At 42.1% G+C, this 12902-nt stretch overlaps 1 long non-coding RNA gene across 2 annotated transcripts; it reads left to right on the forward strand.

Moving 5' to 3' along the window:
- The first annotated feature begins 432 nt into the window (after positions 1 to 432).
- LOC311271178 lies at positions 433 to 2264 on the forward strand. Of its 2 annotated transcripts, none has more exons than XR_014624363.1 (3): positions 433 to 797; positions 1490 to 1861; positions 1942 to 2264. It is a non-coding gene; the product is annotated as an uncharacterized lncRNA (long non-coding RNA). The 2 variants fall into 2 exon arrangements; XR_014624364.1 differs by having other exon boundaries at positions 1979 to 2264.
- The last annotated feature ends 10638 nt before the right edge of the window (positions 2265 to 12902 follow it).

Consider the following 12902-nt stretch of genomic DNA (forward strand, 5'->3'; position numbering starts at 1 on the left):
ACTGTAAATTGCGATTGTATGGACCCGGCAGTAGAAAGTGTATCATCCTTCAATTCTTGTTATTGTAACAACTTGGCATTACGTTTGTGAGACTGTTATGTAACTTCTCTATACATTTTTGAGGACATTACAAGGTTTATTACGCGTGTCTAACTGTAGCAGTGACACTGTCAGATATGATGTACCGTCAGTAAATCATGACATTCTGCTATATGACAATATAAAATCATTAGTTTTGTACACAGCTGTTCAGTACTTTCTCCTGAAAGAGGGCAGATGGCACTGTGTTTTAATGTATTATGAGTACTGGGTCACAGTTTTGGCATTTCCAGTCACCTGCTTACGTCAGGTAAGGAGGTGAGGTAAGGTACCTGCCTTGTCACCAGCCTCTCTCACCTGATCAGCCCGCGCTACTCACCTGCTCACACAGCTGCTCCTCATCACTAATCAACCTGGTATGTCAACCCCAGCCTCACAGAAAGAGTCTGACTCTCCAGCTCTTCTATCTGGACTGATCGCCCGTTGCTGACTCTGCCCGTCTCTGACCAACCCGCCTCGCCTGTTCCCCAGTAAACTCACCTGCCTTCTGTCCCTGACTGTGAGATTGTCTGCTGCTACTGTGGAAACTGCTTTGCCTGCGGCTGTTCGGCAAAACTTTCCCCTCGCCACGCTCCCGAGTGAGTGTCATTCTGCTCCTCTGTGGCTTCCTGTGGTCACGCTTGTCTTGTGTGCTCCGAGGGATTCTCCACCAGCTGACTTCTGCCTTCACGGCTTTGCCATCTGCTCTCTCCGATCTGGTATTGTGACCCTAATTACACCTAACTGCAATTGTGTGTGGACTGTGATATTGACGTGCACACTGCCTTCACAGCCAGTTTCAGCCTGCTTCACCGGCAGCTCTGCCAAGGACTCTGATATTGACTTCTTCATTGTGACGTCATTAGTGTTTGTTCGTCATCTCCTGGGGTTTACATTTAAAAGCTGATACCGACTACCCCTGGTTTCCTGTGTGCTGCAGTTGGGTCCGGACATCATCAGAGTGAAATAATGAATAAATCATCATGTAATATTAAAATTAAAGATCCTACTATCATATCTCTGCAGCTGTGGCTCAGGGGTAGAGCCAGCGTCTTGTTATCAGAAGGTCGCTGGTTCAATTCTGCATGTCGAAGTGGCAAGATGCTGAACCCCAAACTGCTCTTGATGTGCTGGTCGGCACCTTGCACTGCAGCCACCACCAGCAGTGTATGAATGTATGAATTACTGAAAGTCACTTTGGACAAAAGCGTGTGCTGAATGTAAATATCTTACAGTACATGTACAGAGGACTGTACAAACACATTAAAAACATCACTGTTTATACCTGAGCCTGATCACGTCACTGTTCACACTGTATAATAAACACAGTCCTAACATGTTCTAATAAAACAATAAAACAATAAAACAATGTCTGAACTAAACTAACTGCACTGCCACATCTGTCTTTTAGGAGCAGAAATCCAGTCCAGCCACCTCAGTGATGAATTACCACCATGTCCTTTATTCTCCTCTGCAGCTGGTCTCAACAAGCCCCCCCAGTGGATGTCTGTCTCTATACGTTACATCAGCTGGCATGTTTGACCGTCCCATGACATACTCTTTTATACTGTGAACTTTAGCACATCTTGTGATGTGGTATTTCCTTACAATTTTTGTGTTCTAGATTTACCTTCTTGACTGTTGCAGTAATTAGCCTTTTATTTTGCTCCATGCACCAAGGCAAATTCCTTTTTTAAAAAGGAGTTTGTGTTTGTTACTGAAAAAATAACAAATGAAACATTCCAACCTGCTGGAAAGGATTTTATGCCAACTTTACGCAAGTGTGAGTTACAAGGGTTGTTTAGTATGTCTGCTTACACAGACCTGTGTTTGTTACACCTTTTTTCTTTTTTTTTTGTCCAGACTCTGCTGTGGTTTTCTTGTGCTTGTTGTGTTACAGGGATGCACTGGAGAGGCTGGGCCTGGTTTTCCCTTGAACTGAGCTGTTGACGTTCACACATGCCTGCAGTGCATCTTGGCAATTAGCACCAGTTAAATACCCTGGTCTTCACTCTGCTTGCTGCCAGATGATTTCTTCAGATCAGTGTGGTACATGTTCTCATAATTAGCACTAGACTTTACTAGAGTGTGACAATGGCGATTTAAAATCAGGTACCTTGTGTTTCCAGTGTCAGGAGCCTCAGCTGACCCAGCTCACCGAAGGCCCATCATGCTGTATGGTTTGTTTGTGAATGGGAGTATTTTGGCTGAATTTGGAGATGATGCACTCACAAACTGTCACCGTATCTGTCCAAGGTGCCAGTTTTGAGCATGTTACAGATTACCACTTACTTGTACAGCTGTATTACTACTTGAACTGTATCATTTACACTGCATATTCAGCACATATGACAGTATGGTAAAGTTTATATTCTAGGGCTTCATTTGTTTCTTACCCAATGCACCTCCTTAAGTGTTCCTTTGCTGCTGTAATATCACACTTTCCAAATCTGATTATCAAAGCACTCCATCTACTGAATGTCTAACTGTACAAAACAGCTAAATAAATATCGAAATCCTCTGTGTACTGATTGAAGGGTTGACAATCAGTATCTGCTGGAAAAAAAACTTGATTCTCTCTCACAGATGTGATAGGTTGTGGCATCCAATCACTACTTAATCAACATGTTATTAAGGGGAGTTACAGTAGGTGTGCTGCTGGTCTAGCCTCCACTAGAGATATTAAAGACGCTGTCACACGATGAATGCAAACATGTGAAGATGAGTTTTTAATTTAGATTAACAGTTGTTATGCTTGGTATATATTGTTCCTGGTGGGAAGGTTGTTGGTTCTGATTGTTTTTGTTAATTGATTTTCCAGAGATCGATCCCAATAAAGGTATTTTCATTAATCGCAAACAAACTGGTGACTTATCCAGGGTGTACCCTGTATGTCACTTGTATTTCATGGTCTCAGAGTAATTTGTGGATGAAGAACTGAAGACCTACTTAGTTTACCCTGATGTTCTCCTGGATCGAGCAGAGGGAACTCTGTGCAGAACAGCTGGGGTCACTCAGGAAGAACTGTAAATCACAATAATCTCATTCTGATCTCCACCACTGACAGTGGGGAAATGTCTCAGCAGGCACCTTATACAGTCTTACCAAAAAACCCCCAAAGCTAATCACTAGTGCATCCCATCATTACTGAAAGGTACATTGTTCCAGTTAATACATTATCTAGCATAAGCTCCACTGAATGGCCTATCACTGGAAACTGCTGCTCCAATGAGCTTAAAACACTCAAAGGGAACAGGCTTTCACCTGGTGGTAATCTATAGACCTCCAGGGCCTTACTCCCAATTCTTAGAAGAATTGGGAGAATTTATTTCAGATCTTGTTAGTCCTTCAGATAAGATCCTAATTATTGGGGATTTCAATATCCACTTAAATAAGCCTTCTGACCCTCTAAGTAAAGCTTTTCTGGCACTTCTTGATATTTCTGGCTCCATTCAGCTTGTTCATGAACCTACTCATTCCAGTGGTAACACTCCTGACGTGATGAGGACTCTCCCATGGGTTAGATGTGTCAGCCCTGAATGTCACTTCTGTCTCTTCTGCAGTGTCAGCCCACTTTCTTATTACATTTGAAGCGTCACTAGCCTGTCCTTGTACTGGTGACACAAATGTTTTTACTTCTTATCATATCAGCCCAACACTCAGTGAAAAATTGCCTGAGGTCTTAAAAAACACTATTATGACAGTATACTGTAAGTATTGTTTTCCTTATGGCTCAATCTTGTGCACCCTGAGGGGTTTTCTGCATTGTACTCCTTGTTTTGGCTTAGCATGCTGTTGGGTCAATTCAGGGAACATCTTAAATGCATTTGTTGCAATAAATGGTTAAACCTATGATGGAACTACAAGGGGACGTAGTAGAGCACATACCTCCGCCAAGGCCCAACAGTCACCCTTAAATTCAACACAGTTACAGAGCTGTGATTTCAAAACTGTGGACCATGAGAGGTCATTTACATCATTAATGTAAGGTTTTTAATTTTCAATGTTGTAGTTAAGTTTGAAGTGACTGTAAAATATTTATACTTAGATGTTTACATTTAAATAAAATTACAAAACAAGTTTGGTTGGGCCACAGAAGATTTTCCATTTACAAATTGGGCCTCCTCATTCTTAAGTTTGAGAATGGCTGAAGTATATTAAGTCTTTTGTACTCCATGGTTCATTGTTTTATTGGGGGTTTTTGTATGATGACAAGATGACTGTATTTACTATACTATTGTATTTCAATACTTTCGTATCAGCTTTTATATAAACATAGCACAAAAAGTAAGGAAATTTGTGTTTGGTAGATTATTTCTTTGTTGTAACAATGCTTCTTGGCAATACATCTTACCGTTGGAAAGCTTGTTTATTTCCCTTTTAAATGGTGCCACATTTGCAAGGAACATGCATTTGTGGGATGAGCAGCAGAGCTGAGTATGTGGGTTGCACCCATGAAAAATGTACCAAATCTTCTCTGCCAAACAGCTAATTCTACTCTTATTTGCTGTTGTTTGGTGGATTGGATGATTGGAGTCTGAAGAAACGAGACATATTGGCAATTTAAGAATTTAACAAACAGGATCCTCAGTAGCGTGTGAAAGAACCATACACAGCCACAACAGCCTGTCACCTCCCCCTTATGCTGATCAGCTTTAGATACAGTAAGAATCAAATTGTGGCCTGACTGAATCACCTATCATGGTTAAAAATATATATTTATTTTCATTCTTTTGTTGCATATTTTGTTAATTGTTTTCCTCATTTTTGGTTGAATAGAATCCTCTTTTACACATATTTCAACTTTATATCAATCTTTTTTTCCCCTCTGACAGCTGAGGGAATGATGATCACTCTCAACTTTGGATTTGTGCATTTAGTGCAAGAAAATACATCCATGGTTAGGTGGCAGAAATATACATAAAACTCTGCTTATTTGTTTATTTATTTATCTGTTAATCAGGGACAGTGCACATTATTTAACATTTCAGTGCTGGAGTCACTTGATTCGCATTTTTTTTTTCCCGTATGAAAATCACAGAAGCCTGTCAGTATAACCATCAGCTCAGCCCAACCAAACAAAATCAGTCATACTTGAGTAAAAGGTGTCAACAAGGGAACGCTGCCTCTAAGTAAATAAGACTGTCTAAGGCCTTGGCTGAGACTCACTTAAATCAGACAGCAGGGCCCTCAGTTCCACACTGGGAGTGTGTGCAGCGGGCCGATCCAAAAGACAATGATCCCCTCTCCCTCCCTTACCTAAATATCTAGTCGGGCACATGACGATGCCATTTCTGTCTTCTAAATACACCAGGGAGGTGACTTGCCGTCAGGGCCAACCCAATAGCCTGTCACCTGAATACGAATAAGGAGTCTTGCCTATTTTTACCACGACAAGCACAAATTTCTGGCAAAAATCAACCTGAGAACGACCTGTATACAGTCATCTGAACATCATACCAGTGGTTCACTACAGTTTTAATGTCTGTATCTGTAGAATGACATGAAGAGAATACACACAACAGGTGAAGAGCAGTCTTTTTTCTTTCTCTTCCTCCCTCTCTTGACCCCTCCCACTTTCTCCCTCTTTCAATGGTGGTAAAGGAAAATCATGTCATCATATTCACTGATAATTATCAGAGGAAAACGACAGGAGCCGCGCCGCAGCAACAACACCGCCTATATGAACACACACACACACACACACACACACACACACACACACACACACACACACACGTACACACACACACACACACACACACACACACACACACACACACACACACACACACACACGAGTGAGCTTCAGCAGCTCAGCAACACAGCCTTCATGCACTATACAAGCAGCCAGTGTGGCCAGCCTGTAACAGTACATTGTGTACCCCAGCCCTGTTCCGAACAGACCCCATAGAATGCCTATGGCTCCTATCGTCTGGTGTTAACCTGTAGCCATCAGGGGGAGGAGCCTTACCTTAATGCAGTGAGGAGGACCCAGTCTGGTTGCAACGTGCTGTAAACCCACAGATTGAATCATCTCTTTCATAAAAGTTTATTTAAACAAAAGTCAGTAAAACGTTCCTTTATTTGTTACAGAATCTAGTTCTTGACTAACAGCGTCTCACTAACTCTGTGTTCATATCAAAGAGGGAATAACAGTCAGAATGAGCTGACAGATCAGAGCAACAACTCGCAAGTGATGCTGTTTGATCTCCTAACATTATGTTTAAAGTTTCTATTACCTCTGATCAGTGTTTTCATACTTCACATACATGTTCTTATTGAGTGATTATACTGAGTTAGTGTTTTCTATCTAATTACCCACTGTAGTGTCAGTTCCACCTCAGCTCTGTCTCCTTCAGTATCATAGCATTGCAGCTGTTACACCTTTGGCTTTAAACATCCTCAAACTGAGAGGTCAGGTAACATCAGAATATTCATCCTATGTTTTGTGTTTTCTGTAGTGTTTAAGGCAGAGATTTAAAAGCTGACGCTGACTCAGCCAGTGTTTCCATGTTTCCACAGCCTTGGAGCTCTGAGACTTGTTTCCCTAGTGAATAAAATTGGTCTCAATATTGATCCTTGTGGCACACCACATGAGAAAAACAGCTGCTCAACTTCTTATTTGACAGATTGTTGGAAACTTTTAAATGCATTGATAAATCAGTGCCACACTTAAGTACCATTAGAATCAAGCACATGCTGGGTCTGATCCGGATGTTTGAAAAAGGAGGCAGGGAAAGTAAAAAAAAAAAAGCACAGGCATCACTGCATGCAGTAAGCGAGACCTCTTGGTACTTGGAGTCTTCCAGGTTGCATATCCATATAGGATATCCAGTTGGTCAGGTCTCAGGCTACCAATGGCGGTTCTAACTTGCATGACGCCCTGGGCGAACCTCACCTTCAAAAGAAAAGGACAGAAAAAAAGCAAAAAAAATTGTGCACAAAATAACTTTTTATTAAACTAATATTCACAATGTTATTATGACTGAAATGTGCTGATTGACTTTAGCCTACTAATTGCATTAGTTGTGCACTATTACATTAATCTAACATGAATGTACTGTATGCATAACTCGTTTCTCATTTTGGTTTGCACTAACTGGGCAATTTTCATCCTCATATTTATTATTTATTCATCACAATCTACTGCCCACACTGTCTATAATTACACTGTTTATATTTGTTCATATTATGTATATACAATTCTATTTCTTACCTTTTTATTACATTGTTTATTTTTTACTATTATTATTGTTTATTGTTATATTGAACTGTCTTTTGACTGCTGTGACGCACAAATTTCCCCGTTTGCGGACCTAACAAGGGAATTCTGATTCTGATTCTGAATCCCCTGCTTCACTGCTCCCCGCACCAGTAGGGAGAGCTGAGGTCCAGAGGTGAACCTATCCCTACAAAACAGAGGGCGCCCAGCCGCCCACTCCCCACACAGAAACATGACATAATTGACTTGACGTGTAAATGAGCAATACAAAAAACAGATGAAATGAATACAACCTAATTTAAGGATGCTGGTATGGGTCGGCACCGGGGTCAATCCGCCAAGATGAGATAAGCCCAGAGGCGGCTGCTACAGAGCCGGTTACTGTGGGTGACTGCCCACTCTTTTTTTTTTTGCGGGCGCTCATGCCGCCCCTCCACAGACGCTGCCCTGGGCGGCTGCCCATATTGCCCATATGAGGAACCACCACTGCAGGCTACCATGATGAGCCACTCACATACTGTCTGTGTGAGTAGCACATGCTTGGTGGTAGTCTTGCTATTCATTTTGGCGTCCATGTTAACACACTGCCGGCTCAAGTGGCCTTGCTCACACGCCTATCAAGTGAGGTTGCAACGGTGCTTCATCTAGAGATTCACTCTAGAGTCTCACCTATTTTTACCAGCCCTGAAAATGACCTGTAGACAGTCATATGCATCAGCGGCAACCCTCAGAATGTGGTGCTCTAGGCGACCGCCTATATGGCCTATGCCAAGAGCCGGCCCTGGGTGATGGTGATAAATGTAACTGCAAACAGTTTTGGTAAAAATGTTATCCGCCAAATAAGTTTGACTAAGTGACTGATTGGAAATGTGATTCTTGCCCTTTTTGAATTATTTGTAATGTTTCATGTTCAGAGATGTCAGAAAATTAACTTAATGAGTCTAATGAGGCATTATAACTGATATAAATGAAGGCAAAAACTATGAAAATAAGGATCCAACTGTAACAGAACTGAATTATCCTTAAAATAAATAAATAGTGCTGTTTATATTATTGTTGGATTAGTCAGCCATTAGCAGTTCCTGGATGCAATGCTCCAATGGATGTATGGACAACTGTCGGTGGATGACTTTGTTAGTGAAGAAACTAAAAAAATGTGACGATTCTCTGGCAAGTTCTGAAATGTCTTTTTTTCTTCATCATCATTTAAGCAGATTTATGGATGATTAATTGTGATTGACAGCAGAGATAATGATATCCTCGGGATGTGTAAGTCACACTAAATGACATCTCAGCTTCTTCTGCTGGTAAAAACCTGTCTGCTTGTTCTCTTCAGCGTTCAACATCAGAAACCGGCCGTCTTTTGATGAAGCTCCACATGCTCTCACAGAATCATGAAGACTCAGGAACACAACACCGCTCAAGTTCCCCCCCATAGGTTGCTTTCATGGCCCAGATATGTAGAGGTTATTCCCTGTATACTTTCACTCCCTCTCTTCTGATCCTCCCTCCCTCCCTCCTTCTGTCTCCTTCACTCCATCTATCCTCCGCTCTCTCCTCCTTTGTTCTTGCTGCATCTCTGGCTCACCCCTGTGGCCGTGCCTTTGAGGGCAGCATATCAAACACATCAAAGGGGTTTCTAGTGGTAGCTGCCTGTTTCAGCCTCTCTGTATATGCACATGTGTGCGTTTCTGCTGTACGATCCATGCATCTTCACTTGCCTGCCCTTATATACGGAGCTTGTTATTCAGAGCGAGCATTCTCTTTGTTATCTGTTCGTTGGAAGCTATTCCCCCGAGGAAAAGATCCATCCTTCCCTCAGCAATAAGAGGGTCAGAATGCACAAATCCCAGTATGCTCGCTACCCAGTCTCAATCCTCGTGGTCCCAGCATATGCTCAGGGTGCTGTGGCAGTGTCCTCTCTTGTTATGCCTGTTGGCTGTTTTCAGTCTTTCCCTCCGCCTGCATCTCATGCTCATGTGTCTATATCTCTGCCTGTCGTTTGCGCTCATGCTGTCGTTCCCAGTTTCTGTCTTTGTTTGTTCCTACTAGCTTCGTTTCCCCCAGTGAGAACACATGTATTAAGGACCAAGAGGCAGTGGGGTAATTCGACATCACTGTAGGTGGTTGTTTGCATCTGGCTCACTTTTCTCTGGGTATCTTCACCTCTCTCTGCCTACCTCTGTTGATCTGTTTTTCAATTAGATTTCAACTGCATTATTAGCACAGTAAGGCAAAGTCCCCTCCTGGTGAACCACTGGGGACCTTTCACTAAAATGAGCAGTAGTCAATGAAGAGAGACAAATCCATTTTTGAATTGTGCCATGAATTACACACACACACACACACACACACACACACACACACACACACACACACACACATATATATAAATGTAAAAGATAATTTTGCAAAGTCACAGTTTGTCATAAAGATAATGAAGTGCCATTTAATTTTGTGTCAAACCACTTGGTGAACTACATCGTCTCACTCAGTATACACCAGCAACACCAACATGGCTGTCACCTTGGCACAGAAAAAGTTTTTAAGGGGCACACTCACACCTGGCCCAGTTGCTCCGTATCGTGCCGAAGCAAGATTGTCCCTCCTCCACAGTCTCCTGCTGGCCTGCACTCACATCGCTCCGGCCGCAACCAGCCTGAGCGCGGTTACCTCTTGTACGTACACCATCATGTCGTAGTGCGGTTGCAGCACAATGGAGAGCAACACAGAGAACATGACACTTCTGACTTTTTTGTGGCTTATTTTGTGTTGTTTTGGTCATAGACAGTCTCTCACATTGCTGGATTTCTTGATTATGCAAGGCATGATACACATGATTATAATTCATGTCCATGATGTGTACTTGTGCTTATGCATGAGCCACCGTTCCCCCATGAAGCACACCTCTTCCAACCGTGCCAGGGCCAAGAAAGTATACCGTGCTTGAGGACAATACGGAGCCCTCACACTGGTCAAACAAAGTGGACTCTGGGGGTCAAACATGCCTGGGCACGGTACAGATTGCCTAGCTGGAGTGCACCCTAAAAAGGTGAAAATCACAGTAAATCCGGACTTATTGAGTGCAGTTATGAGTTGTCAGTTTTTTCAGTTAGCTAATATGGACTCTGTCATCCACATTGCTGACCAAGTCAGGATTGTATTTTGCTTGGTTGTTTCACTCCCTCATGGACTTGTATCCTACTTCAATCCCCTCCTTCAGTATTAATGCTCATTGTCTGTGTCCTCCCCGCTGTCACAGCTGCTAAGCTGCCAGGGTTTGCTGCTTTAAATATGCTCTTTTTGAATAGTAAATGAGATCATTTTCACAGCACTCCTTTTCAACTCTCATTTGCACAAAACATAACATCATTCTACTCAACCTCACCACAGCTAAAAACACTTCATCAAAATAAATGTGCACATTCGACATTAATATTTATTTCAAAGCCAAGAAACATCTGCATACAAACACCACTGAGGAGAGGGAGCACAGAAAGTTACTACCTGCTAACACAGATGGCAGGTTGAAAAAATTATTGTGATTTCAGTTCTGCAGTTGTGGCATTCTCCTGCACAGAGGACGGCAGCTTAAGTCAGCTTGAATATATGACAGTTATATTATATTGTCATGGTGAATAGTCTTTCAAGGTGGAAACAGCAACAATTTAACACACTTTTCAAAAGTATATGGCTATGCACAACTTCTATTAGTAACAAAGATTGCTGTATTCTTTTGTTACACATAACTTTGCCTGTCTTGGTTGCAAACCGCAAATGCCAACAACTAACTAGTGATTCTAATGTGTAATTTTCTTGTCTTAAATCATGAAATATCAGGGGAAAAAATAGCTTTGCAATGCTAAGAAGTGCTCTGTACTCTGAATGTTTGTGTGTTCAGGAAAGTGCTTGTGCATGTTGCATGGTGTGTCATCCTCATATCCTATTACTCTGCACCCGAGAACGAGCCTGATATTCTTCTGATTTTGAGGCGCTCAACATGAACAGTTATTAGAGCCATAGTTTGACATTTTGTGATAGCTTTTTTGCCTGAGAGATACAGGAGAAGATGGCTTAGCTTAGAGGCTAATCGCTGAGACGACATGTTACATAGGCAACGCAACGCAGGATTATTTTTTACCTGCTGGACAGTCCATCTTCGTAGCTTGTGGCTTCACTGTGTGGATTTGGAAGAATAGGCAATATAAATTGGTGTTGGATTAACTAACTGGACTGTTGTAACTACAGGATCACAGATACTGAGTGTTTAGAGTGATTTATTTTAATGAGCAGCATGTGCTGTGTTGCACTGCCTCTGATACAATGAGGTATGTTTTTTAGTTATCTTTTATAGACTTCTATGTCATTTTACTTTACTGTTGGAGGGCGAATAGCTGCGAATGGACCAGCCACGTAAAAATAGCGTCGGTGCCATGGAGCAGTTGATGATGATGATGGACGGCTCTGCTGTGGGGAGGCTGTGGCAGAGTTATTGCGCTGCATCTGACCCTCATGTCTTTCAGCTGTAAGACTGAGCCTGCATATGAACTTCAGACAGAGTCAAGCTAGCTGTTTCCCCCGCTTCCTGTCTTTATGCTAAGCTAGGAAAGCCGAGTTTATTTGTAGGCTATGGCGCCTGTCGACAAGAGGGCGATTTCAAGAGCCTTACGTAAGACATGAAACAGCATTAAGAGAAGAGATGTAGGAAACACAAGGTGATTTAAGAAGACAGATGATTCAAGTCACACAAGCTGAGCTAATCTCCTGTCAACTCCGGCAGCCTTGTCACCCAGAACTCCACAACCGTCCCCTCCACCTTCATGAAAGTCAGATAATAAACATGTACTGTGAACGTGATATGACGCGTTTGTGGAAATGTCAATATGGTACGCAGCCTACGACACTTACAAACATGGACTTATCTGTGGTTTGCAGAAATATAAACCACTAGCATTTTATCCTGCAACTGGGCTGCAATTTACTCATCTACCTTTCAGAAAGAAGCCTTCAACACTTTTGTAGCTCCTGTATAAAGAGGGAGCTGCTGATTGGAGTTCAGATTAAGATGTGATGGTGTCTTAAAGGTGCATTACGTGAGAAGTGGCTGCCCGCTAAATTCATACTCCAACAATTAGAGGCAACATACCACCAGAGTAACTGCTAACTGCCGCTAAATGTATTCTGTTTATACATCAATGACTGTAGCTATTGTTAGCTCAGTTAGCCATGCAGCTATGATGTTTACAACGCTAGCACAGGAGCTCTGGAAAGGAGAGGTTTTCAGGCTAGTTGGTTAGCATGCTATCTCTGCAGTACAATACAGAGCCGTCTTTGACTTAACCTCCCAACAACTATCTCATCACATTCTGTTGATTATGTTAGTTAACTTTTGAATGTTTGAAACTGAAATTCTTAGGCCTACATTCAGTATAGCCCCTTTAATCCTCTGGTAATGCATTACACATCTTGCTTCATATCAAAAGCTTTCAACATTTTATTGAGATGCAGCAGGCCATGCTGACTCAGTCACCTCATTAGAATTAAAACTGGTCTGAGTCAAGATTCTACACTTTGTTTTCATTGCAGATTAGTAAATAAG

The sequence above is a fragment of the Pagrus pagrus genome (genome assembly GCF_965226575.1).
Source record: "Pagrus pagrus genome assembly, chromosome: 16".
Lineage (NCBI taxonomy): Eukaryota > Metazoa > Chordata > Actinopteri > Spariformes > Sparidae > Pagrus > Pagrus pagrus.